Source organism: Amblyraja radiata, chromosome 8, assembly GCF_010909765.2.
Source record: "Amblyraja radiata isolate CabotCenter1 chromosome 8, sAmbRad1.1.pri, whole genome shotgun sequence".
NCBI classification, from domain to species: Eukaryota; Metazoa; Chordata; class Chondrichthyes; order Rajiformes; family Rajidae; genus Amblyraja; species Amblyraja radiata.
In genome coordinates, this window is record NC_045963.1 from 25,883,226 (window position 1) to 25,908,483 (window position 25,258).

Below are 25,258 nucleotides of genomic sequence, written 5' to 3' on the forward strand. Positions count from 1 at the left end.
CCCACTAGTGGAAACATCCTCTCCTCATTCACTCTATCCAGGCCTTTCATTATTCAGTTGTTTCACGTTTTTACAAATGGTATTTCACCATAAAACTGATTTAGTCAAATCCAATGCTTGATCTAACACATAACTGGTAAAAATAGACACAAAGTGCAGGAGTAACTCAGTGTGTCAGGCAGCATCTCGGGAGAAAATGGATAGGTGAAGTTTCGGATTAGAAACCTTCTTCGGACAGGTAAAGATGGTAAACTGGTGAAAATGGTAACTGGTAAAGATGGATTAGTAGTCAAAAAGCAAACTGCTGGAGGAACTCTGCTGATTGAACAACATTTGTGAGGTATGGATTGGATGGGGAAGTGGGAGGATAGTGATCAATGCATACTTGGTAGAATTCACTAATAGTCACAGAGCCCTACAGGATGGAAGCAGGCCCGTCGGTCCAACTCACCCTTGCCAACCAAGATGCACCATCTAAGCAAGTCCCATTTGCTTGTGTTGGCTCATATCCCTCTAAACTTTTCTGTCCATGGACTGTCCAAGTGAATTTTAAATGCTAAATTGATCATTCTACTGCAACCACTCCAGTGTTCTGCAGCTGCATATAATTTACGTGAGGATGAGGCAGAGCCAGACCATACAAGAGGTCATACATTTAACCACACATTTGTATTTCTCCTTAACTCACCCCATTCCGCCACAGGACTAACACCCACAGCATTTACCTTCTCATGAAATTTCATAACATCTTAACATATGAGGCACAGTGGCGGAGCTGGTAGAGCCGCTTCTGTTCGATCCTGACCTCGGATGCTGTCTATGTGGAGTTTGCACATTCTCCCTGTGACCCTGTGGGTTTCCTCCAGGTGCTCTAGTTTTCTCCCACTTCCAAAAGACATGCGTATTTGTAGGTGAATTGGCCTCTGTAAATTGACCCAATTGTGCAGGGAGTGGATGGGAAAGTGGGAAATCATAGTAGAGGTGTCAATGGCTGATTGATGGTCGGTGGGGTGGAAGACAAGTTGTTGATGTGGTGGACACTTAAATATACTGTATGTAGACAAAAATGCTGGAGAAACTCAGCGAGTGAGACAGCATCTATGGAGCAAAGGGAATAGGCAAATATGCTGTGTGCATTTAGCTGAACAAGGCCAACTTTCTTACAGTAGTTCAGTGAAGAGCAACATAAATATGCATGCATTAACCATAAAACTATAGACTGACTTGGTCATTGTATTTATTGGTCCACATTAGATCCGTGCAGTGTACAGTCCTTCACATGTGCAGCACATTTTATTTCAAGATTAGACTTAAGCAAATCAACCTGACACATCTGTGGAGCCACTACAGCACCACTTTGTCACTCATCTGGTTTGCATTGGTCATTGGAGAGGCTGCAAGGTTTTGAATTTGATCACAAGATCGGGCACCAAGCCAGAAAAATCTTTAAGACTCCGACAAAAAGAAAACCCCACACAGAGATGGTTGGTATTCCACAAAGGTGCTGACATTAGCTGTAAAATAAGCGCAATATATCCAAGATACAATTATGAAACTTGAGGCTTTTGGATAGGCACATGCTGGGAATGGAGGGAGATAGGTCACATGCAGGCTGATAATATAATGGAACTGCAGATGCTGGTTTATACCAAAGAAAAAAACAAAATGCTGGAGTAACTTTGCAGGTGAGGCAACGTCCCTGGAGAACCTGGATAAGCGACTCTGGGTTGGGTGTGAAGGGTCCTGACCCAAAACGTCACCTATCCATGTTCTCCAGAGACGCTGCCTGACCTGCTGAGTTACTCCAGCATTTTTTCGTCTTTCTTTGGCAGATAAGGTTGGTCTTAGCATCATGTGCATCACAGTCATTGTGGGCAAGTTTTTTTATTACAGAGTGGTGGGTGCTTAGAACGCACTGACTGGACAGGGTTGGAGGCAGATACGATAGCTGCATTACGAGATGGGCACATGGTAATGCAGGGGATGGAAGGATATGGAGCACACAGTGGTAGAGATTAGTGGGCATCACTTCAGCACAGACATTGTGGACCGAAGGGCCTTTCCAATGCTGTACTGTTTGTTCTTTGTTCAAACATGGTGAGTGCCCACCAGCTGATGCTTTGCAAAATCAGTTAGGATGTCCAGAAAACCTAAAGGGTCAGTAGAATAACGTTACCTCTCCCTGCGCTGCCCCGTCATCCTCCATCTATACCTCACTCTGCTTGGGATAGCCGCCAACATAATCAAGGACGAATCACAAACAGGTAAATCTATCCAATCCCCTCGCCTATCGGGCAGAAGATTCAATAGCGTGAAAGCACATACCATCAGATTCAAGAATAGATTTATCCCCACTGTTATCCTGAACAGACCTCTCATAGACTAGGGCAGAATTCCCATTCTTCCAATCTACCTTGTTGTGGCTAAATCTGCACTTTCTCTGTAGCTGTAAGTCTATATGCTGCATCTTATTTTCTCGTTTGCACAACTAATGTACTAATACATGGTATGATTTGCCCAGATAGCTCTCAAAATGATTTTTCACTGTTTAGTTTAGTTTATTGCCATGTGCATAGAGGTACAGTTTGTGTGCTAACCAGTCAGCGGAAAGATAATACATAATTACAATTGAGTGTACAGTGTATAGATAGATACATGATAAAGGGAATAACGTTTAGTGCAAGAAAAAGTTCAGGAAAGACAGATTAAAGATAGTCTGAGGGTCTTCAATGAGGTATATAGTAGCTCAAGACTGATCTCTGGTTGTTGGTGGGATGGTTTAGTTGCCTGATAACAGCTGGGATGAGACGGTCTCTGAATCTGGATGTATATCTCAGTATATTTAATAATAATAAATCAATACCCAATGCCATGTAACAACAGTTTTTTCCTGAGCTTCCACTGTCTCCTCAAGGTTTACACTGGTTTTCAGTGACCGGGCATTTTCTGACAGTGCATCGGTGAGGAACTGGGTATAATCGACAAGAGGCGGGCTTCCTTCCAGATAAATATTCTGCACATACCTTACACTAAGAGAGACATGGTGCCTAATTGTTTGCGAGTTCAACATTCAAAGTTACTTAAGTACTGCCAATTTAGAGCTAAATTCGATAACAATTGAAAACTCTCTCACGTTGAAAAGCTCAGTGTATATTTGATAATGTCGTTTTCCATCATAATTCATAGCATTTCAACCTTTTGATGGTTTCTCAGCGATTAAACACACATGATAACACTTACAAAGGAAGTATAAAGCTAGTTCTGGTGGATCATGATGGACTATTTCACAGATGCGGCAGCTGTAATTGGGCCTCATTTAGAACGTAGGGCAGCACAGCGCAGGAACAGGCCCTTTGGCCCACAACGCCTGTGGTAAACATGATGCCAAATTAAAATAATCTGAAGAAGGATTCCAATCTGAAAAGTCAAAAATTCCTTTTCTCCAGAGATGCTGCCTAGCCCACTGTTACTCCAGCAATTTGTGCCTATCATCTTCAAATAATCTCATCTGCCTGCATGTGATCCATATTTAGGTTTAGGTTCATTATTGTCAGACATGATATACCACACATAAATAGAGTCAAGTCAAACTCATACAATAAGTAGGGCAAAGGGGAGGAGGAAACAGAGTGCAAAGGTTACATTTAAAAGCCACTCCACCACCAACTATCATATCTATCGCTTATTGGAACAAGAAATTGGTGGCAAATTATTTCTCACATCCAGTTTTATAGGCATAACCCAGAGGGAGGAGTGCAAGGTGGCAATCGACCGCATTGTGATTTTCTATAATGCAAAACTGCATTTAAATGAAAGTTTAAAAAGCTGTCTTTTTCCTCTATATTAATGAAGGGGTCCATTTTAGAAATCATATCCCAAGATGGGACTAGGGGAAAATAAGTGTTCGGCACGGACTTGAAGGGCCGAGATGGCCTGTTTCCGTGCAGTAATTGTTATATGGTTATATGGTTATAAGACTGCCATGTAGCAGTCGCTTCCTGCTCCAAGACCTCCTGTCTGAGAAAGGGTTCCTCAGTGATCCAAAGTGCTGTCTGTCTTTTCCCTCTTCGGATGCTGCCTAACCCGCTGAGTTCCTCCAGCACTTTGTGTTCTGAGTACGGTTCCAGCGCCTGCAGGTGTTATCTATACAATCTCTGTGACATTACAGATATGCATTGCCTCTCCTGAACAGCATTACATTGGTTAACTCAACTTAAACGAGATTTATAATAAAGACAGCTGTTAATCCACGTGTTAATATTTGCGATGCTCTACGCTGCTATTTTCACAGCGGTTCCAAAACAATTGCTTAGTATCACTTAGTGAAACGTATGAATGCTGAATCCCTACTGCCAACTTGGTTAATTTTTTGACTGTTTTACTCAAATGCATGTACTACTTGAGCTAAATATTCGAGCGTGTTCTTAAGAAAGCCAGATTTACATCAATGGGCCGCACAGGTGAAAGGCCTGACAGCTTTCCCTTTGCATTACATTTTGGTAGATACTTTGGTATGCTCTCACGAATCAAAATTAGCTTTTATCCTCGTGTTGAAAGACAGATGATCTCATTGATGCACGCCAAGGGATTTAACAAAATAAAAACAGAAGCCATTTCCTCTGTAGAGGAATACAAAAGAAGGGAAGAAAAGTTTTAAATGAGAAAGAATCGGGAAGCGCTTTCTCGGTTACTTATGTGAGGTTTCCATCTATGATTATTAATGATTTAATACAATATTTCACAATAACGTTTCCTTGGCTGCTCCTTCCATTTGCAGGTTGTTCAAGCATCAATGAACAAAGATTGAACTTGATGGATTGAAGATGAAGGGTACAAGAGGAAATACTAGTTTTAAATAAAAAGTGACAATAATCTGGAACTCAATGATTGCATATAGTGGAAGACGAGTCTATCAGGGCTTGCAAAATAAGTTTACCAGGGTTTCAATCTTTGAAATGTAGCTGAAATGATCCACAGTAGGCTGGCATGCACTTTGTGTCATACAGCACAGAAACAGGTCCAACTCGTCCATACCAACCAAGATACGCCATCCAAGCTAGTAGCACATGCACATGCCCGGTCCATGTCCCTCTTAACCATCCTTATCCATGTAGCTGTCCAAATGTCTTTTAAATTTTGTTATTGTACACGTAGAAACAAGGAAAGCCAGATGCTTGTTTTCAAAGGAAAGACACCTAATGTCACCTATCCATGTTCTCCAGGAATGTTGCCCGAGTTACTCCAGCAATTTGTGTCTTTCCTTGATATTGTACCTGCCTCAACTACTTTCTCCCCACTCGAGTGCCAAGTGGCCTGTTGTGTGACATAACAATTCTAACGGAAATCTTTCCCCAAAAGATTAAATGCTAATGGGCCTGTCCCACTTAAGCGACTTTTTAGGCGACTGCAGGAGACTATGCAGTCGCCACATGTTCGCCACATGTTCGCGGGTGGTTGCCGGGGAGTCGTCTTCATGGTCGTGAGGAGTTCCCGCATTCTGGGAACTAGTCGCAGCCTCATTATGGTCGCTTTGAATTTTTCAACATGTTGAAAAATTAGAGGCGACTAGAATGAAGCCGCCGTGGAGAGTAGCGAGAATTCTCGTGCTGTAGGTGGGTCGCCAGGAGATCCTAATGGGTTGCCAGGAAGTCGAAGGTTCGCGGAGGTTCTCGTTGGTTGTAGCCGGTGCTGACTGGTGAATTTCATTGGCTCATGGGGAAAAAAAGGTAAGCAGTAGTTTTCAGAACCAAGGATAACTGACCGATAATGTTAAATGTCCGCCGAACTTCACAGCCATGTATCTCTGGCTTCTTATAAGTTGTCTCCACTCCTTCTCCCCCTTTCTCCCCCCTCTTTTCAAGGACTTACTGAACACTGCGCTTTAGCCGTCTTTTTACAGCGCCAACCTTCCTGGTCATCCTGTGTGTCTGTATCACCTTGGCTTTGCACCGTGTGAATTTTTTTAGACAGGGCAAGCGGAAGGTGTTGGATGGACTTATCTCACACACAGTGATTAAGATCCAAAGACTTTTATTAGCAATACAGCATAGGTAACTTCATCTTACAAAGACTTACAAAGAAAACTGGACTAACTATTCACCACCAAATGCATACAGATCATCTTCTCTCATATAAAAATGCCCTGACTGCTGCTAAATCCTCCTACTCCAACATCATCAACAACAATGAAAATAACACTCGGACTTTATTCTCCACTGTCAACAAACTACTTAAGCCTCCTGAAACCTTGAATCACCTCACCTCCACTGCTCCACTGCTCAGTGTAATACATTTTTGGACTTCTTCAGTACCAAATTCACCAGCATTCATCACCAATTGAACTCTTTCTCAGCTTCTGCTCACAACAGCCCACCCTGGACTTCCACACTGGACTCCCCACTCTCCACCCTATCTACTTTCCAGCTTCCAACAGTCGAAGAAATAACTAAACTCATCACCAAGTCCAAGAACTCCTCCTGCTTGCTTGATCCCATCCCTACTGTCCTGGTTAAATCCTGTCTGCCCTCTATCTCACCCATCATAACGTCCATAATTAACTCCTCCCTATCAACTGCTACTGTCCCTACATCTTTCAAAACAGCTTCTGTCACCCCGATTCTAAAAAAAACAGGTTCTGATCCAAACAATCCAAATAACTACCGCCCCATCTCCAACCTCCCATTCATCACTAAACTTCTGGAAAGGACAGTAGCGACACAACTTCAAGTCCACCTTCAAAACAATAACCTCTATGAACCATTTCAGTCCGGTTTTCGCCACAATCACAGCACTGAAACAGCCTTGGTAAAAATTACAAATGATCTCCTTCTCGTATCCATCCTGATCCTCCTCGACCTCACAGCAGCCTTTGACACCATCTCCCACCCAATTCTTCTGGAACGTCTATCTGCCACCGGCATCAACAACAATGCACTACTTTGGTTTAGGTCCTATCTACACGACAGAAAACAGTTCATCCAGGGAAATAAAGTCACATCCATAACTGCCACAGTCACCCATGGTGTTCCTCAGGGATCGGTGCTGGGGCCACTGCTTTTTATCATCTATATTCAACCTCTTGGCAATATTCTCCGTCATTTTGGAATCAATTTTCACTGCTACGCCGATGATACACAACTTTACCTCTCTACAAAACCAAACACCTCCCTTCCCCCAACTGCCCTCACCACCTGTCTTCAAACTATCAGCAACTGGATGTCACTCAACCTTCTAAAACTCAATGGAAATAAAACAGAAATCATGCTAATTGGCTCAAAGTCCACACTCTCCAAAACCCACCCGTTCACCATTTCAGTTGATGGCTCACCCATACCCACCTCCTCCCATGTCAAAAGTCTCGGCGTCATTCTGGACAGTACACTTTCCTTTGGCCCCCACATCAGCAATATCACACGCTCTGCATACTTTCATCTCCGCAACATCTCCAGACTCCGCCCCTCCCTCTCCAAAGACAATACAAAAGTCCTCATCCACGCTCTGGTCACATCCCGCATCGATTATTGCAACGCCCTCCTCACTTGCACCTCCAATAAACTTCTTCATCGCCTCCAATGCATTCAGAACTCTGCAGCCCGGATCATCACCCGCACCAGATCATCGGACCACATCACACCCATCCTCACTCAGCTCCACTGGCTCCCTGTGCACCACCGGTTTAACTACAAGATTTTACTGCTGACCTTCAAAGCCCTACACCACCTTGCTCCCCAATACCTCTCTGACCTGCTGCTACCATACACTCCTTCCCGGTCACTTCGTTCCTCCTCAGCTGCAATTTTAACTGTCCCCACATTTAGACTCAGCACCATGGGTGCCAGAGCCTTCAGCTGCTCTGCCCCACGTCTCTGGAACACTCTCCCACCTCCCATCCGTCACCTGGACACTATCGATCAATTCAAATCACAACTCAAAACACACCTGTTTAGATTAGCATACCCGACATAACTTCCACCATGTTCACCCTGATTTTAATGACTTAAAATGTTTTGTGTATTTTTTGTTTTTTGTTTTTTGTTTTTAATCAACTTGATTTTAATATTGATAAATGTATTGTGATTTTATGTCCTGTAAGGTGTCCTTGGGTGTCCAGAAAGGCGCCAGCAAATAAAATGCATTATTATTATTATCTTAACACACAACTCAAGACTGGGAAAGAAAGGGAAAAGGCCTCTCCATCAAACCAGTGGGCGGAGCCACAGCATGACATGTCTAAAAAATTCATGATATGCTCACAAACTAAATGGTCAAACAATTTTAAGTCATGATCGACCGTATGGAATCTTCCGATTTAGCCGACCACTTCATGAGGCGCGCCTTTGCGGTTGCAGCCCCTAGACTGTGGAACAGCATCCCCTTTCCCATCAGAACTGCCCCCTCCATCGACTCTTTTAAGTCAAGACTAAAGACTTATCTATACTCCCAAGCCTTTCCTGACGTCCTCTGAGTCAGGGCTACATGCATATATGTATATAGCTTGTTTTGTTGTGCTATTCTTATAACAAATGTAAAGCACGTTGGCCAACGAGAGTTGTTTTTTAAATGTGCTATATAAATAAATGTGACTTGAGAAATGTGACTTGACATGAGAGAAGCAGTGCAACACTTATTCACATCTGCACAACTGTTTGCTGTTTCCTTTCTTAACAAACTTCAGTGGTGTAGCTGGTAGAACTTCTACCTCAGCACTAAACACCCAGGATAATCAGATTTCAGAACTCAATTATGCACCTTTGAACTGAAAATGCTCAACCACTTCCACCGACAAGCACTCAAAGGTATTAATCAAATCGGATCAATGCATTCCCCTGGGATTGTAAAGCTGTTCAGGCATCATTAATGGGGATTATAGTGATTAGACACCTGCTGCCAACAGGATTATTCAAAATCCCTAACTATACAGCTGTATTCCAGTTCTGAAGTGGTCCTAAATCCATGCAATAAATTAGTGTAGGGTGACACATATAAGGTTGCGCAATTAATATTTGTGGTAGTTACAGTTACACAATTGGCTGCCCTTTCGTTTAGTTTAGAGATACACCGTGGAAACAGGCCCTTCGACCCACTGAGTCCATGCCGACCAGCAATTACCCATTCACAGTAGTTCTATCCTACACACCAGGGACAATTTACAGAAGCCAATTAACCTTCAAACCCATATGTCTTTGGAATAGGAGTGGAAACCGGAGCACCTGGAGAAAACCCAAATGGTCACAGAGAGAACATACAAACTCCATACAGACAGTACCCATAGTCAGGATTGAACTGTTTAATCTTTATGTAGATATGTATCTTGGTTTTTTTTTTGTATGACTGTATGGCAAATCAAGTTTCACTGTACCTCGATACACGTGACAATAAAGGACCATTGAACCATTGAGCCAATGAATCGTGTCTCTGGTGCTGTAAGGCAGCAACTCTACCACTGTGCTGCTCCTCTGCCCAATGAGAGCAGGGAGAAGGAAGAATGACTGGGGTGGGAAGCATTCTTCTCTATTTACTATTTACTATGGACATTACTATATGTGCTACTTACTCTGTCAAGCTGAACTGCATTGTTTAAAGAGCACAAGGCCAGCATACATGTTAGCTGTTGTTTCAATGGTAGCTTTCACACGAGTCCAATACCAAAATCTAGGACAATACCCTACCACATTAACATCAACAATGACCTGATTTCACCTTGCAATAAGCCGCTGTCAAAACTGCAAAGCCTCAAATCAATTAACCAAATGAATATTAAATATTAATCAAATATTCCATTGGCACATTGTTGGATGACTATAATCTCATTTGTGAAAGATAAGAGGGATCAGTCTTTCACCATTTGCTCAATAGTTATATATTGTTTGTTTAAATAACAGAGATTTACAGAAAGAGAAACATGAAATGTTCAAGCTCATCCATGGTTGCTGTTCCTATCTCTGTCATCACCTCCACCTCTGATTTCCGTGATATTTTATTCTGACCTCTTGTGCTTTACTCACTTTCAATATTTGCCCTCGTCTCTTTCTGCTTTTTATGTCTATTTATGTTGAATATGAAAAGGATGTGGAGAGGATGTTTCCAGTAGTGGGAGTGTGTCCACTGTGGAGCGAATGGGCAGATGCCATTTTGCGTCGGGACCCTTCGTTAGACTGAGCTTTCTTGAGTCTAAAGATGGGTGCTAACCCTAAACTTCTCCTGTCCATTTTCCTCCACAGATGCTGCCTGACCTGCTGAGTTCCTCCAGCACTTTGTGTTTTGCTCAAGATTCCAGCATCTGCAGTTTATTATGTCTTCATGAGGTTCCCCTGGTTGGTGTTTCTGGGGATCACAGTCTCAAATCAAGGAGCAGTCTATATGAAACCAAATAGAGGTGAATCTTTGGAATTCTCTTCATAAGGGGGCAGTGGAGGTTCAAGTGTTGCGGTGAAATGATCAGCCATGACCTTATTGAATGATGGAAGAGTCACAAGAACCAATAGCCTCCTACATGTTGCAATATATGTTATTTAACATTTCTTGAAGCTGTTGCAATTGTGCTGAGCTCTGAACTCAGATAAGGTAGAACCAACAAAAGAATAGTCACAATTCCCACTGAATACAACATCTGACATGACTTTCAAGTGTATGAATTTTCACAAAACCCAGCCTTCTCACAATGTCTCATCCTAATTAAGATAGAACAAAGTGAGAGGCACAGGTGGGTTTTATTGAAAATTAAGGAGGGTGCTATTTTGTAGCCAACACTACATGTTGTGACAGAGTAAACATCCTCATTGCGTGGCTTCGGACCACATTAAAAGGATCTCATGAACACATCTTCACCAGCAACAGCTGTCAGAACCAACGGTTTGTTTCCTTTCTAGAAAACAACACTCCAGCTTTCGTGTTAAACATAAAAAATTAAATGTTTGAGGATGTGCACATCGTAAATATTATCTGTAACACGAGGAAACTGTGGTGCAGTGGTGGAGTTGCTGCCTTACAGGACCAGGCACCCGGGTTTCATCCTTTCTACAGTGCTATCTGTATGGAGTTTGGACGTTTAGTTTAGATTATTGTCATATGTACTGAGGTACAGTGAAAAGCTTTTGTTGCGTGCTAACCAGTCAGCGAAAATACATTATACAGGGAATAATATTTAGTGCAAGATAAAGTCCAGTAAAGTTTGATCAAAGATAGTCCGAGGGTCTCCAATGAGGTAGCCCAGGACTGCTCTCCTGGTGGTTCAGTTGCCTGATAACAGCTGGGAAGAAACTGTCCCCGAATCCCTATGACCGCGTGGGTTTTCTCCGGGTGCTCCGGTTTCCTCCCATACTCCTAAAGACGCACAGGTTTGTAGGTTAATTGGCTTCTGCAAAGTGTAAATTGTCCCTAGTGTGTAGGTTATGCTAGTGTACGGGGTGATCATTGGTCGGTACGGACTTGGTGGGCTGAAGGGCCTGTTTCCATGCTGTATCTCGAAAGTCTAAACATTGACATTAAACCTAACCGTGGACATCTAACCATACAACCCACAGGAATGTCACTGTAGGAATTCACGTTTAACAGACAGTGGGAGACATATTATGGAAGATGTACATCCAATTTGATCCAATTTAGAAATTGGAAAACTACAATTGGTAAACATAAGGGTAAATGATTATCAGTGATAACACCATTTTCACACTTAGTTTTCCTCTATAACAGGTTCAGTGGGAAGGTGTTAAAAATAAATGTAAAAACAAAGGAATTCACATCAATACCTTGTGTTAACTTTAACTTTTATCACGTTGAACTATTTGCAATCATTAGTTAGTAAAACTAAAGTATGAAATGAAGTTTTCGGCAATTCCCCAGCCCTTTCTGTACAACAATTAATTTTCATTTACCGAACATATGCACCTCATGGAGGGCCACAAAATAATTAAGATTTCAATGGTTCTACAGTACTTTATTTGTTACATGTACTGAGGTACAGTGAAATTAATTTTTGTATATAGTTCAGTGCAAGTATCACTATAAGCACTTAGATACATCTTGGATAGTACAAGTGGATGGCAGTAGTACACTGAGACAGTGTACAGAGTCGGCAGTTTGGTGCCATTTCAAATCCCAGTTGTCGCAAGTGCAGGGGTCTTGACGTGGCCGTGAAGGCTTATGTTAGCTGAACAGATCTGACGTTTTATTTTCTCTTCACCTCGCCAATTCAGCTCATTTAAAAAAAAATATATCAAGCAAGTTCCCACTTCCAAAAACAAATTCTTACCGTAGATTCACGATCAATAAGATCAATTGATCCCACTCCACCTTTGTGGGTGGACATCTTTAACCATTACTTGCATCCTCTCTTACCCCAAGCAGCAACAGACACAGATTTTTTTTTCTCAATGGCATAAGTTTTATTCCTTTACAGTTTAGATATACAGCATGGAAACAGGCTCTTCGCCCACCAAGACCATGCCGACTATCGATCACCCGTTCACAAGGTGTATAAAATCATGAGTGGAATAGATGGTATAGACAGACATAGTTGCTTGCCCAGAGAGAGGACATAGGTTTAAGGTGAAGAGGAAAATATTTTATATGAATCTGAGGGGCAACGTTTGCACACAAAGGGTGGTGGGAGTAGGGAACGAGCTGCCAGAGGAGGTAGTTACCGCGTGGACTATTGTAACATTTAAGAAGCAATGGGTAGGCCAGGTTTAGAGGGCTATGGGCCAAACACAGGAGGTTGGGACTAGTATAGATGGGACATGTTGGTCAGTGTGGGCTAGTTGGGTCGAAGGGCCTGTTTCCACACTGTATGACTATGGCACACTAGTTCTATATTATTCCACTCCGTACACACTAAGAGCAATTGACAGAGGCCAATTAACCTTCAAACACACACGTCTTTGTGATGTGGGAGGAAACTGGAGCAACCAGAGGAAACCCACGAGGTCACAGGGAGAACGTGCAAAATCCACACAGACAGCAGCTATTGCATATGTAACAAATAAAGCAGCATTGAAGCATTGAGCCGAAGTCTGGATCAAACCCCGGTCTCTGGCACTGAGGCAGCGGCTCTACCATTACTTACATGCAGAAAAATGCCTCCCAATGTCTAGTTTAGGAGTTCAGGAGTTTCACCATAATCAGCAGGACCTCTCACACTCAAAGACATCTTTGAAAAATAAATGATCTCAACAAAAGGCCTTTCATTAAAAAAAAAAGTACAACTGTAATTGAATTCACTGTGAATATTATAAAGTTTAATCAGATTTTACCAAAGGAATTTACTATTCCCACGAAAGGCAAGGACATGTTCACTCCCTTCTGTCTGAAGGCCAGGTAGACATTATGCTCAAAGTATTACTGATTAAGTACGAGTCGCTGCAAGCACAATCGTTTCTTTATCCAGAACTTGCTACCTTCAACTTCCCCTTCCCCCACACACTTGGACTACAGTTATGTTGAAATCTCATTTTTAAACAGTCCACATGCCATTGTGGCACTGCATGCTAGTTTGAGGCAAGGAGAAAAAGAATGGTTGAAAACTAGAACTGTAGGCTCAATGCATACAGTCATAGTGTGATACAGTGTGGAAACAGACCCTTCAGTCCAACTTGCCCACACCAGCCAACATGTCCCATCTACACTTGTCCCACCAGCCCGCGTTTGGTCCATATCCCTCCAAACCTGTCCTATCCATGATAAAAACTGGAGTAATTCAGCGGCACAAGCAGCATCTCTGTCTAAGTGTTTCTTAAATGGTGTGATAGTCCCTGCCTCGACTACCTCCTCTGGCAGATTATACACATCTATAAGATCAATAAGTGCTCTATAAGTGCTCCTGAGTATGCACAGTCTTTTGCCCAGGGAAGGGGAAATTGAGAACCAGAGGTCATAGGTTTTTAAGGCGTGGAAGGAAAGATTACACTTTAAAAAGGTGGAGGATGTATGGAACAAGTTGCCAAAGGAGGTTGTGGATGCAGGTACTATCATAATGTTTAAGAAACATTTAGACAGGTACATGGATAGAATAGGTTTAGAGGGATATGGACCAAACGTAGGCAGGTGATAATAGTGTAGATGGGGCATGTTGGTTGGCCCGGGCAAGTTGGGCTAAAGGCCCTGTTTCCATGCCAAGTCAATTTAAATGTAACCTACCCGTAGTGTGTATTTCCAAATAGCCAAGGGCTCCAATGTGATCTTTGGCTCTGTTATCTCATCACCCCACAATGTATGGGAAGCAAGAACAAAGAGCAAAATTGGAGCAGTCAATAAACATATCCAGAACAAGACTAAAAGCCTTTCCACTGGTGCCAAACAATTGTAAATGGTTGTTAATCCATTTATGACTTTGTTGGCTGGAATAACCAGCTGCCAAGCAATGCAGTACTCCATCTAGTGAAGATCTCTGCAACACTCTAGCCCTTTTAGTACAATTAAATCTCATTTACTAAACACATGTCCCTCATGGTGGGCCACAAAATATCAAAAGATATTATGTTAGCCGACATAATCAAAGACTTGGCCCACACCGGTCAAGCCTTCTACTCCATGCACCCGTCTGGCAGAAGGTACAGAAGCTTGAAAGCACACACCGCCAGACTAAGGAGCTTCTTCCCCTCTATTATCAACGGTCCTTCCATAATCTAGAGTACTATCCAATTCACCTCTACCCTATTGAGGATATTGGACTGTCTATGGAACTGATGTGTTCCAATGCTGAGAACGATATTTTACACTCTGTATCTTAAGGGCCTGTCCCACTTGGGCGTCATTTGCGTGACAGGCCGATAGTGACTGGCGCGCGACTGCCGCGCGAAAATCATCTAGCAATACGACAGTCGCGCACCAAGTGCTCAAGGGCCCTGCTTCTTTTGGGAGCCAATTGCGATGTCGTTCGTACTCCGTGGCAAGGATTTTCCCAGTGAAAATGTTTCAAAACTACGCGCGCTTTATACCCAGGTGGTCACGTGGTGCGGCGCTCAAATGACACGCAAATGGCGCGCCGACAGCTTATGGGCGACGCATGGTTACGGACGTTGACGAACGGTGACGCATCCTAAATTAGCATAGGCAACGTTCGTGCGTCACCGTGCGTAACTATACGTTATCACGCGCTACACGTACGCCGTCAGTACATCAGCATACGCCATCGGTACATCAGCGTGCGCAAGGGATACGTCACGCAGGTGGCAAGCGAGAATTTTGAGCATTCCAAAATCCTGGGGGCGCCCCACGTTACTGCGCGTCACTGCATACGCCACCACGCGCGTCACGACGCTCCAACCAATTTTTAGGATGTCGCGTAAATGACGCGCAAATGACGCCCAAGTGGGACAGGCCCTTTACCCTTTGTTCTACCTACTGGAGAGGGAAAACTCTGATTTAAAACCTCCACTGCCTTGTGGCCATATCCAGACAAGGAAAAGGCTCCTGGAGTAAACCTCAAGAAAATCCGGAGTCGGAGCCCCTCAGGCAGTTCGTCGTTGTCTACAACCTCGCTCTGGCAGCTCCTGCGATGGTGTGGTGCCAAACTGTAACGGCCCTGCTGTTCCTTTGGATCGATCAGCGACGCGGAGAGGGGGGACGTGCTGCATGGGCAACAGCCTGTCCTCCATATGACATCGCCCAGGCTTGCATCCGACCACACATCACCTGCAAACTAGGAAGCATCACCCATGGTCAGTCATGACCGAGGGGGGTCTACATTACCTACTGGATTGAGCTTGAATTGATTTTTCTGTGTGGAATATCTGATCTATTTGGATAGCAGGCAAAACAAAGCTTCTCACTGTATCTCCGTACATGTGACAAAAATAGTAAACCTAAACCTAAATGTTTAACTAGCAGCTGAGCAATTCATTTCACTTGCTGGCCGTCAAACTTTACCTTAGAAGGAATTCTACACCAAATATCAATTCCAGTTTAGGTTAGGTGTGCGGGGAGGGGGGGGACAGGAGCACTGGGAGGAAAGCCACGCGGTCATAGGGAGAACGTTCAAAATTAACCCGGACAGCACCCGAGGTCACGATTGAACCCTGGTCGCTGGCACTGTGGAGCAGCAGCTCTACCAGCTACACCACTGTGCTGTCACAATTAGTTTTAGTTTAGTTTAGAGATACAGCATGGAAACAGGCCCCTCGGCCCACGCCGATCAGCGATCCCTGCACACTAACACTATCGCCACACACTAGGGACAATTTTTACAGTTACCAAGCCAATTAACCTACAAACCTGTACGTCTTTGGAGTGTGGGAGGAAACCGAAGATCTTGGAGAAAACCCATGCAGGTCACGGGTAGAACGTTAAACTCCGTACAGGCAGCACCCGTAGTCGGGATCAAACCCGGGTCTCCGGTGCTGCATTCGCTGTAAGGCAGCAACTCGACCGCTGCGCCACCTTAATTTCCAATCATCCACACAAATACCTTTCGCTTGTTTCTGCTACCCACTGAATATTAGTCCAGGTGTCAACAAAATTCAATATGCAAAAAAAATTAATTCCATGTGTCTTGCACTTATGTACAACTCCAAGATGTTTTATCAGCCAAGTACCTAAAATACTGCTCATCACGGTGGCACGGCGGTAGAGTTCTTGCCTTACAGCGCCATAGACCAGGTTCAATCCTGACGACAGGTGCTGTCTGTATGGAGTTTGTACATTCCTGTGACCGCATGGGTTTTCTCTAGGTCTCCGGTTTCCTCCCACACTCCAAATACGTACAGGTCGGTAGGTTAATTAGCTTAGGTAAAATTGTAAATTGTCCCTATTGTGTAGGATAGAGCTAGTGTATGGGGTGATCACTGGTCAAAGCGGACTCGGGTATGAAGTTATAAACCAGCATCTGCAGTTCCATATTTCTCAATTTTACTGCTTGACCATGAATCTCGTTATCTCCCCAGAGATGCTGTCTGACCTACTGAGTTACTCCAGCACTTTGTGTCTGCTTTCTCTTGAATGTTGGAGGCTGAATGGAATGGAATACTTCATTGTCACATGTGTCAAGGCACAGTGAAATTCTTTGCTTGCATACCTAAGGTATGCAAATAGTCGCTACATACGGCACTGACAAAGTTACAAAGTACCCCCCGCCATCTCCCCCCCCCCCCTCCCCCTTCCCTCGCCCCCTACTCCGGGACCTCCATTGTTGTTCCTCCTCTCTGACGGCGGTCCTCCTTTGTTCTCCCCCCTCCCCGAACCTCCCCCTCCCTTACCCCACCTCTTCCCCCCTCCCCTCCCCCAACCCCTTCCTCACGGGAGACCTGATAGAAGAATGAATTATTAAGAAAGGGTGGACAGTCAGATCCTTTTTTTTCCTCCAGGGCCCACAGTTTACCGGAGATGTGCAGGGCAAGTTTTTTTTTCTACACAGAGGGTGGGTGGTGCCTGGAACGTGCTGCCAGGGCTGGTTATAGAGGGAGAGACGAAGGTGCCATTTTTGATCCTTTTAGATAGGCACATAGATATGCAGGCATATGAATCATGTGCACGCAGAGGAGATTAATTTAACTTGGCACCATGTAGAAACAAAGATCTGCAGACGCTGGTTTACAAAAAAGGACACCAAGTGCTGGAGTAACTCAGCAAGTCAGGCAGCATCTCTGGAGAACACGCAGAACATGTTCTCTGGGGATGTTGCCTGACCCGTTGAGTTACTTCAGCACTTTTGTGTCCTAATTTGGCACCATGTTCAGCATGGATAATGTGGGCCGATAAGAGGGTCTGGTCCTGTGCTGTACTGTGAGACCAAAGATAGACACAAAATGCTGGAGTAACTCAGTGGGTCATGCAGTATCTCTGGAGAAAAGGAATGGGTGAAATTTCGGACCAAAACTCTTTTTCAGACTCAAGAAGGGTTTCGACCCGGAACGTCACCTATTCCTTTTCTCCAGAGGTACTGCGCGACCTGCTGAGTTACTCCAGCATTTTGGGTCTAACCTCAATGTAAACCAGCATCTGTAGTTCCTTCCTACACACTGCACTGTTCTATGTTCTATGCAAGTGCCTGTGCGTAGCAGCTCGGAATGGGAATCCTGGCAGGTTTTTCTTCCCCTCAGCCTCGGTTCTTCAACTTGAATGGAGCCTGCTGATCCAGCGAAGGCGAGCAGACATGATACTGGCCAGAAACCAAAGCTGACTTATTCTGACTTGAAGAGCTCTGAATTTACTTCAATGCTTCATTCCATGCCAACACTATTTTTCTACAAAAATGTAAACACAATTTCTCCGCCCGAGGTTTGGGGTTTCAAATCAGACTCCAGAGATTCAAGCTCAAAAATCTATACTGAACCTCCACGTAGTGCTATAAGATTTACTGCCATCTTTTCAAAGCTTTCTCAGCAGAGCACAAAAGACCCTATTGCAAAGCAAGGCACCTCTTGCACTATCCTGGACTTGTTTTTTTTGTAATTGTGTTTTGAACAAATGTCTTTCATAATAAATTAATACGTTCTAGAAGCAGAATTAGGCCATTTGGTCCATCATGTCTACTCCCACCATTCAAACATGGCTGATCTATCTTTCCCTCTCAAACCATTTCTCCTGCCTTCTCCCCATAACCCCTGACACCCCAACTAATCAAGAATCTGTCAATCTCAGCCTTAAAAATATCCAATTGCTTGGCCTCCACAGATGTCAGTGGCAATGAATTTCACAGATTCACCACCCTCTGACTAAAGAAATTCCTCCTCGTCTTCTTCCTAAAGGTACGTCCTTTTATTCTGAAGCTATGACCTCTGGTTTCTTCTTTTTACTGTCTTGCACACTTGAAACCCCCCACCCCCCCGGAAGTCCCCCCGGAAATGTGGCACCTCAGCCGGTTGAGGCGGCCAATCTAGATCTCATCGGCACTTCTACGCCGATCGGGTCTGTAATTCCGGCACGGTCGGAGCCAGCAGATCCATTCCCATAGCTAACTTCCAAGGCCAAGTTTGCAGGCCGTTATCTTGTTTCCGAAGCTGCCTAGACGGACCATTCCAGTATCGTTCGATTCCCCACGGAGGCCGTGACCTCTGTTGGTCTGGCTAAACAGATAATACAGAAAGGTTCTGGAACCAAGAGTGTCAAAAAATCAGTGGTGGACCTGCATAATTATCAAGGTTACAGAGACCTGGCTTCAATAACAGTGAGGCAGTTTACTCAGAAAGTTCACAAATATACTGGTCACTCCAGCTGACCTTCCCGGGAATGCCTCGTAGGCTCAAATGTCTTCTAAAGGCATTTGAACTCTTCACAAGTGGCCTGACCCAAAACGCTACCTATCCACGTTCTTCAGAGATGTTGCCTATGCCACTGAGTTACTTCAGCACTTTGTGTTTTTATTTATAAACCAGCATCTGCAGTTCTTTGCATTTACATCTGTGATAGTTGACAACACAATCAGACACAACTAGGCTGGTTGGAGTAGGGGCATGCATTTTACCATATATAAATTAACGGGGCATTCATAAAGATTTAGAGCCATGGTATAAACAAATATAATAACCTGACAATGTAGAAGCAAGGAACTGCAGATGCTGGTTTGTAAAAAAAAGAAACACAACGTGCTGGAGTAATTCAGCGGGTCAGGCAGCATCTCTGGAGAACATGGATAGATGACGTTTCGTGTTGGGATCTTTCTTCAGACCATTTTGGTCTGGGCATGGTCTCCAGGGATGCTGTCTAATCTGCTGATTTACTCCAGCACTTTGTGTCTTGTGTTTAAACCTAATGAAGTCGTTTACCATGACTGGAACACTTCAGCAGCAGAGGAAAACTGAATTTTGTGTCAGCTGAAAGTGCATTTGTATTTACAAAAGTAACTGAATTTGATGCCTTAAAATGACTCGGTAAAAGATTTTTAAATGATATTTACCAATTTCAATTTTTTCACATTACATAAAAAGCATTCTCTTTAGTCTGCTGGCATCTAATTAGCATGTCATGACCATCAGTGTCATAAATATGAAATACATGTAAAATCAATTTAGCTGATAGAGTTGCTGCCTCACAGCGCCAGGGACCTGGCTTCAATCCTGACCTCAGGTGCTGTCTGTGGGGAGTTTGCACGTTCATACCTGTGACTGCGTGTGTTTCCCCCCACATCCCAAAGACATGCGGGTTTGTAGGTTAATTAGCCTCTGTAAATTGCCCCATGTTGTTGGGGGTGGATGAGAAAGTGGGATAAAGTAGAACTAGTGTGAACGGGTGATAGATGGTCGGCGTGGTTTCGGTTGGCCAAATGGCCTTTGTCCATGCTGAATCTCTATATTAAAAATAAAAGCTTTTCACTGTATCTCTGTTCACGTGACAATAAACAAATCTAAAACAATCAGATTAAAACCTACCGTCATGTATTGATTTACAAGAACAAAAATATAGCAGAAATAATGGTACGCAGAGTCTAAAAAGAAAGAATTTTAAAATATTGTTTCAAAATGCCATTCCTTCCATACTTTCAGCTGTATTTCATCTATCTGTACATAGAACCATACAGCACAGGGAACAGGTCTTTTGGCCCACAATGTTTGTGCAGAATATGCTGCTACGTTCAACCGATGTCGTTTGCCTGTACATGATCCACATCCCTCCACTCCTTGAATATACATGCACCTATCTGAAAGCCTATTAAATGCCAATTTTGTATCTGCCTCCACCACCATCCCTGGCCCTCACATCTGGCACGTCACATCTGGGTTTTTTTTTACATCAAGATGCCTACTCTGCTACACAATTCACGGCATAGAGCCAACTCAAATCCATTTATGCATTACAAGAGAAAATCTGTAATCTTTGTGATTTTTCAAAAAGCTCCACAGTCACCAGAAAGCTTGTGGGAAAAAAACCATTGATAAACCATAAATAAAGAATTTCAATAACAACACATACCTTTCATAACCACAAAATCACAGGGAAGCACTAATGAATGATTACAAAGTTGACAAATGATCAACACAATTAGACAACCCTATCACCTGGAGAGCTCTGGACATGAGTCAGAGTCATACAGCATGGAAACAAGCTGCCCCATCTACGCGACACCTGCCTGCATTCGACCCCTATCCCTCTAAACGTTTCATGTCCGTGCACCTGTCCAAATGGCTTTTAAATGTTGTTATAGTATTTGCCTCAACTACCTCCTCTGGCAGCTCATTCCACATACCCACCACCCAATGTCCAACAGATCCAATGTGTTCCCCATTGCCATCAACCAACTGTTGAGTTAAGCTGGGTGGCATGTTGATACGATGCATTTTCATTTCGAGAAGAAATTTGTTAAAGTACCACATAAGAGGATAGGAACATACAGGTCTGGGTAATGTACCAGCATGGACAGAGAATTTACAAAATAATCAAAACCTAAAGCTGGTAAAAGAATGAAGGGGGGAACATTTAGATAGGCAATCATTATCTAGTGGGGGGGGGGGGTCACAGGGATCAGTGCCGGGGCCTCAATTATTTGCAATTGGCTTGGCCAAAGGCATCGTGTGTACTACAGCTAATATTTGAGAGTGTTACAAAGACAGGTGAGTTTGCAATCTGTGTGGAGGGCACAGAGGAGTCTGTAAAAGTGATATGGATGGGTTGTGAGAGATTGAGCAAGAAAATGGCCTGTTGGAAACAAGCAACCATTGAAGATTTGGGAAGGAGTTTCATTACACAAGGTACACGACAGACATTTTCATTAATGCTGTGATTGTGTTTAAGATGTTCGGTGGGCGGCGCGACTCTCGTCAGCAGCGGCCTCTGCAGTCTGTCTGCGTTTTTATTATTTTATGTCAATGTTTTTATGTAGTTTTTGTTATTTTTTGTTGGGGTATGTGTGTGGGGGGGTGGGGGTGGGAACTTTTAAATCTCTCCCTGCACGGGAGACCCGACCTTTTCTTTGTCGGGTCTCCGTTGTCGTTGGGGCTGCAACGAGGAGCGGCCTCCAACAGGAAGACCGGGGGCTCTGGTGCTGACTACTCACCTCACCGTCGCGGAGCTGGCCGAGTCCAGAGCGGGTGGAGCTGTGGCGGACGCTGCTGCCACCCGACCCCCGGAGCTTCGGAGGCTGCAACTGCGGGTCTGGCGGACGGCGGCACCGGGAGCCCGCGGGTCCCTGCTGGGTGACCGCTTTTCAGGGCTCCCGCAACGGCGACTTCTCCCGCCCGAGTTGCGGGGTTGAAGAGCTCCTGGAGCGGGGCCTTACATCATCGCCCCACGCGGCTTGGAATGGCCGCGGGACTCTGCGTGCGCACGCCGGGGGCTCTAACACCAAGAACCCGGTGTGCGACCTTGCATCATCCGGCGTGGCTTTAATGGCTGCGGGACAATTCGCCATCGCCCGCCGGGGGCTTTGACTTTGACTCTGACATCGGGGGGGAGAGTGCAGTGGAGAGATAAGTTTTTTGGCCTTCCATCACAGCAATGTGATGGATGTTTATGTAAATTATGTTGTGTCTTGGGTCTATTTGTTTGTAATGTATGGCTGCAGAAACGACATTTCGTTTGGACCTCAAGGGGTCCAAATGACAATAAATTGAATTGTATTGTATTGTATAATCCAAGGAAATCACAAGTTCTTGAGATGTCAAGAGCTAGAAATAATTTCCACAGGTGGTAGAGTGCAGGGCAAAGAAACCTCACCTTAAAATTAAAGCCAGGCTTTCCAGAGGTAGGGGGAAAAGGATGGTGGAGATTTGGAATTCTTACGCTCAATGTTTTGTTTAGTTTTTTTAGTTTAGTTTATTGTCACGTGTGAAAAGCTTTTGTTGCGTGCTAACCAGTCAGCGGAAATACATGATTACAATCGAGCCACCCACAGAGTACCGCCACATGATAAAAGGAATAACGTGAATAATAATGATAAGTACAAGATTAAAGTCCGATCAAAGATAGTTCAAGGGTTTCCAATGAGGTAGATAATAGCTCAGAACTGCACTCTAGTTGTTGATAGAATGGTTCAGTTGCCTAATAACAACTGGGAAGAAACTGTCCCTGAATCTGGAGGTGTGTGTTTTCACACTTCTATACCCTTTGCCTGATGGGAGAGGGGAGAAGAGGGAGTGGTTAGGGTGTGGCTCATCCTTAATTATGCTGCTGGCCTTGCCGAGGCAATGTGACGTGTAAATGGAGTCAATGAAAGGGAGATCAGCTTGTATGATGGTCTGGGCTGCGTCCACAATTCTCTACGATTTCTTCTGGTCTTGGATGGAGCTATTTCCAAACCAAGCAGTGATACATCCCGATAAAATGCTTTCTATGGGCCATCTGTAGAAGTTGGTAAGAGGTGTTGGGGACATGCCGAACATCCTAAGCCTTCTAAGGAAATAAAGGTGCTTTCTTGGCCGTTGCTTCAATATGGGTGGGCCAGGACAAGTTGCCGGTGATGCCACTCCTAGGTGGTAAGGGTTGGGGTGAGGGGGAGCAGCAGGCAAGTACCAAATAAAAGGTTCCATGTTGGAGATAGATGTATTGTTGTTAGGCAGGAGAACTGCACAACCAAGGTGGAGAGATGCCGTGAGGCTAGAGATCAGCTATGAACGAAGTCCTCGGTGCGAGAGGCTTGAGAGGGTTAAAGATCTGCTCTCTTCTTCCATGGACAATGCATCAGATCCATTGACGACGCATAAACACTTAATGTCAAGGGCTGAGCGGCGTGGGAGAAGTGACCAGTGTTTTTTTGCGGGGTGGGGGTGGAAAAAGGTGGGCGAAGACAGCAAATGGCGAGCGATGAAACAAACAATATCAACGCGGAAGGAAATGTCACCAGAGCATTTGATAAAACAGTCAGTAAATGGTGCATTATGTAGGTCATCGCTTGAAAATTATTTTCAATTTTCTTCAGTGTTACTTTGATATTCATTTTTCCAGAAGGCTGAGGGCATTAAGATTTGATTTCATTTCCATGCCCTCCTGTTAAATATTTCATTTCATTTTTGTTCATCTCGGTTGATCTCTACCATATAATTTGAGAAGTCAATTAAATTCAGGGTTAAAGCTTCAACGCCCAATGCCTCTGGATTTTCTTTGTCAAACGTTTTCTAAATAGTTACTATGCAGCAGGTTACATTTAACAGAGGCATACAGCGCAAAGCTGATCTCAGGTTATAAAAATATCTGATGAGTATTACTTCCTGCTTCAACCAAGTTAAGTGATTTCAGCTGACTCATGGTAACCCAGTGCATTATTGTTCTACATCCTGTTCGGAGAGTCCCAGGGCTCTGTTCTGCCCTGACAACCTGATCACCACTAAATATCTTCAACCCTGATCAAAACAGAATGAATATGCCACACCCATTCAATCCCAACATGTCTGGTCTCTCCATGAATGCTGAAAGTTCATAAGTCAAAGGAGAAGTAGTAGGCCATTCGACCCATCGAGTCCACTACGCCATTCAATCATGACTGATCTATCGTTCCCTCTCAACCCCATTCTCCTGCTTTCTCCCCATAACATTTGACACCATTACAAATCAAGAATCTGTCAATTTCCACAATAAAAATACCTACTGACTAGGCCTCCACAACTGTCTGTGGCAATGAATTCCACAGATTCACCACTCCCTGACCAAGGAAATTCCTCCTCATCTCCTTTCTAAAGGCTTTAGGTCTTTTCTAAAAGACAAACAACTTTTCAACATCTACGCACCATTTTGCTAGGTAAACTTTTGCCCCGTTTTCATTTCTAGAATCATAGAAAATGTACGACAGAGGAGGACAAAACCTTGCAAAAGTTTCACTAAAATCCCCAGATACTACATCATATGCATTGCCCGCATCAACCCTCCTTGTTATGGAACATAGAGCATAGAACAGTATGGCACAGGAACAGGCCCTTCAGCCCACACTGTCTGTGTTAAACATAGTTATCTCTTTAAGGAAATTCAATTGCCCTTTCACCCTTCCCTTAACGCATCCACGCTGACAGTCTTTGGTTGATCACGCAAAGGGTGGTGGGGGAATGGACTAAGCTGCCAGAGGAGGTAGTTGAGGCAAGGACTATTCCAATGTTTAAGAAAGAGTTGGACAGGTACATGGACAGGACAGGTTTGGAGGGATATGGGCCAAACGTGGCCAGGTGGGACTAGCATAGCTGAGACATGTTGGTTGGTGTGGGCAAGTTGGGCCAAAGGGCCAGTTTCGACACTGTATCACTCTATGTCCCTTTAAAGGAAAGTTAGTACCTTCCATCAATTTTGATCTCAATAATCTCACCAGCCAAATTAAACTGGTCTCTAACTACTTAGTTTACTTCCTCCTGTTTAAACAACAGGACATGGTTAACAGTCTCCTTGCACTGAATTAAAAAATTATATTCAG

The 25,258-nt window shown here is 44.0% G+C and overlaps 1 protein-coding gene across 3 annotated transcripts in view; it reads right to left on the minus strand.

Annotated features, from left to right (window-relative positions):
- The window catches only part of prkd3 (protein kinase D3), a 281,534-nt gene that overhangs the window by 221,715 nt on the left and 34,561 nt on the right, over positions 1 to 25,258 (minus strand). The gene's annotated exons all lie outside the window — the stretch shown is intronic.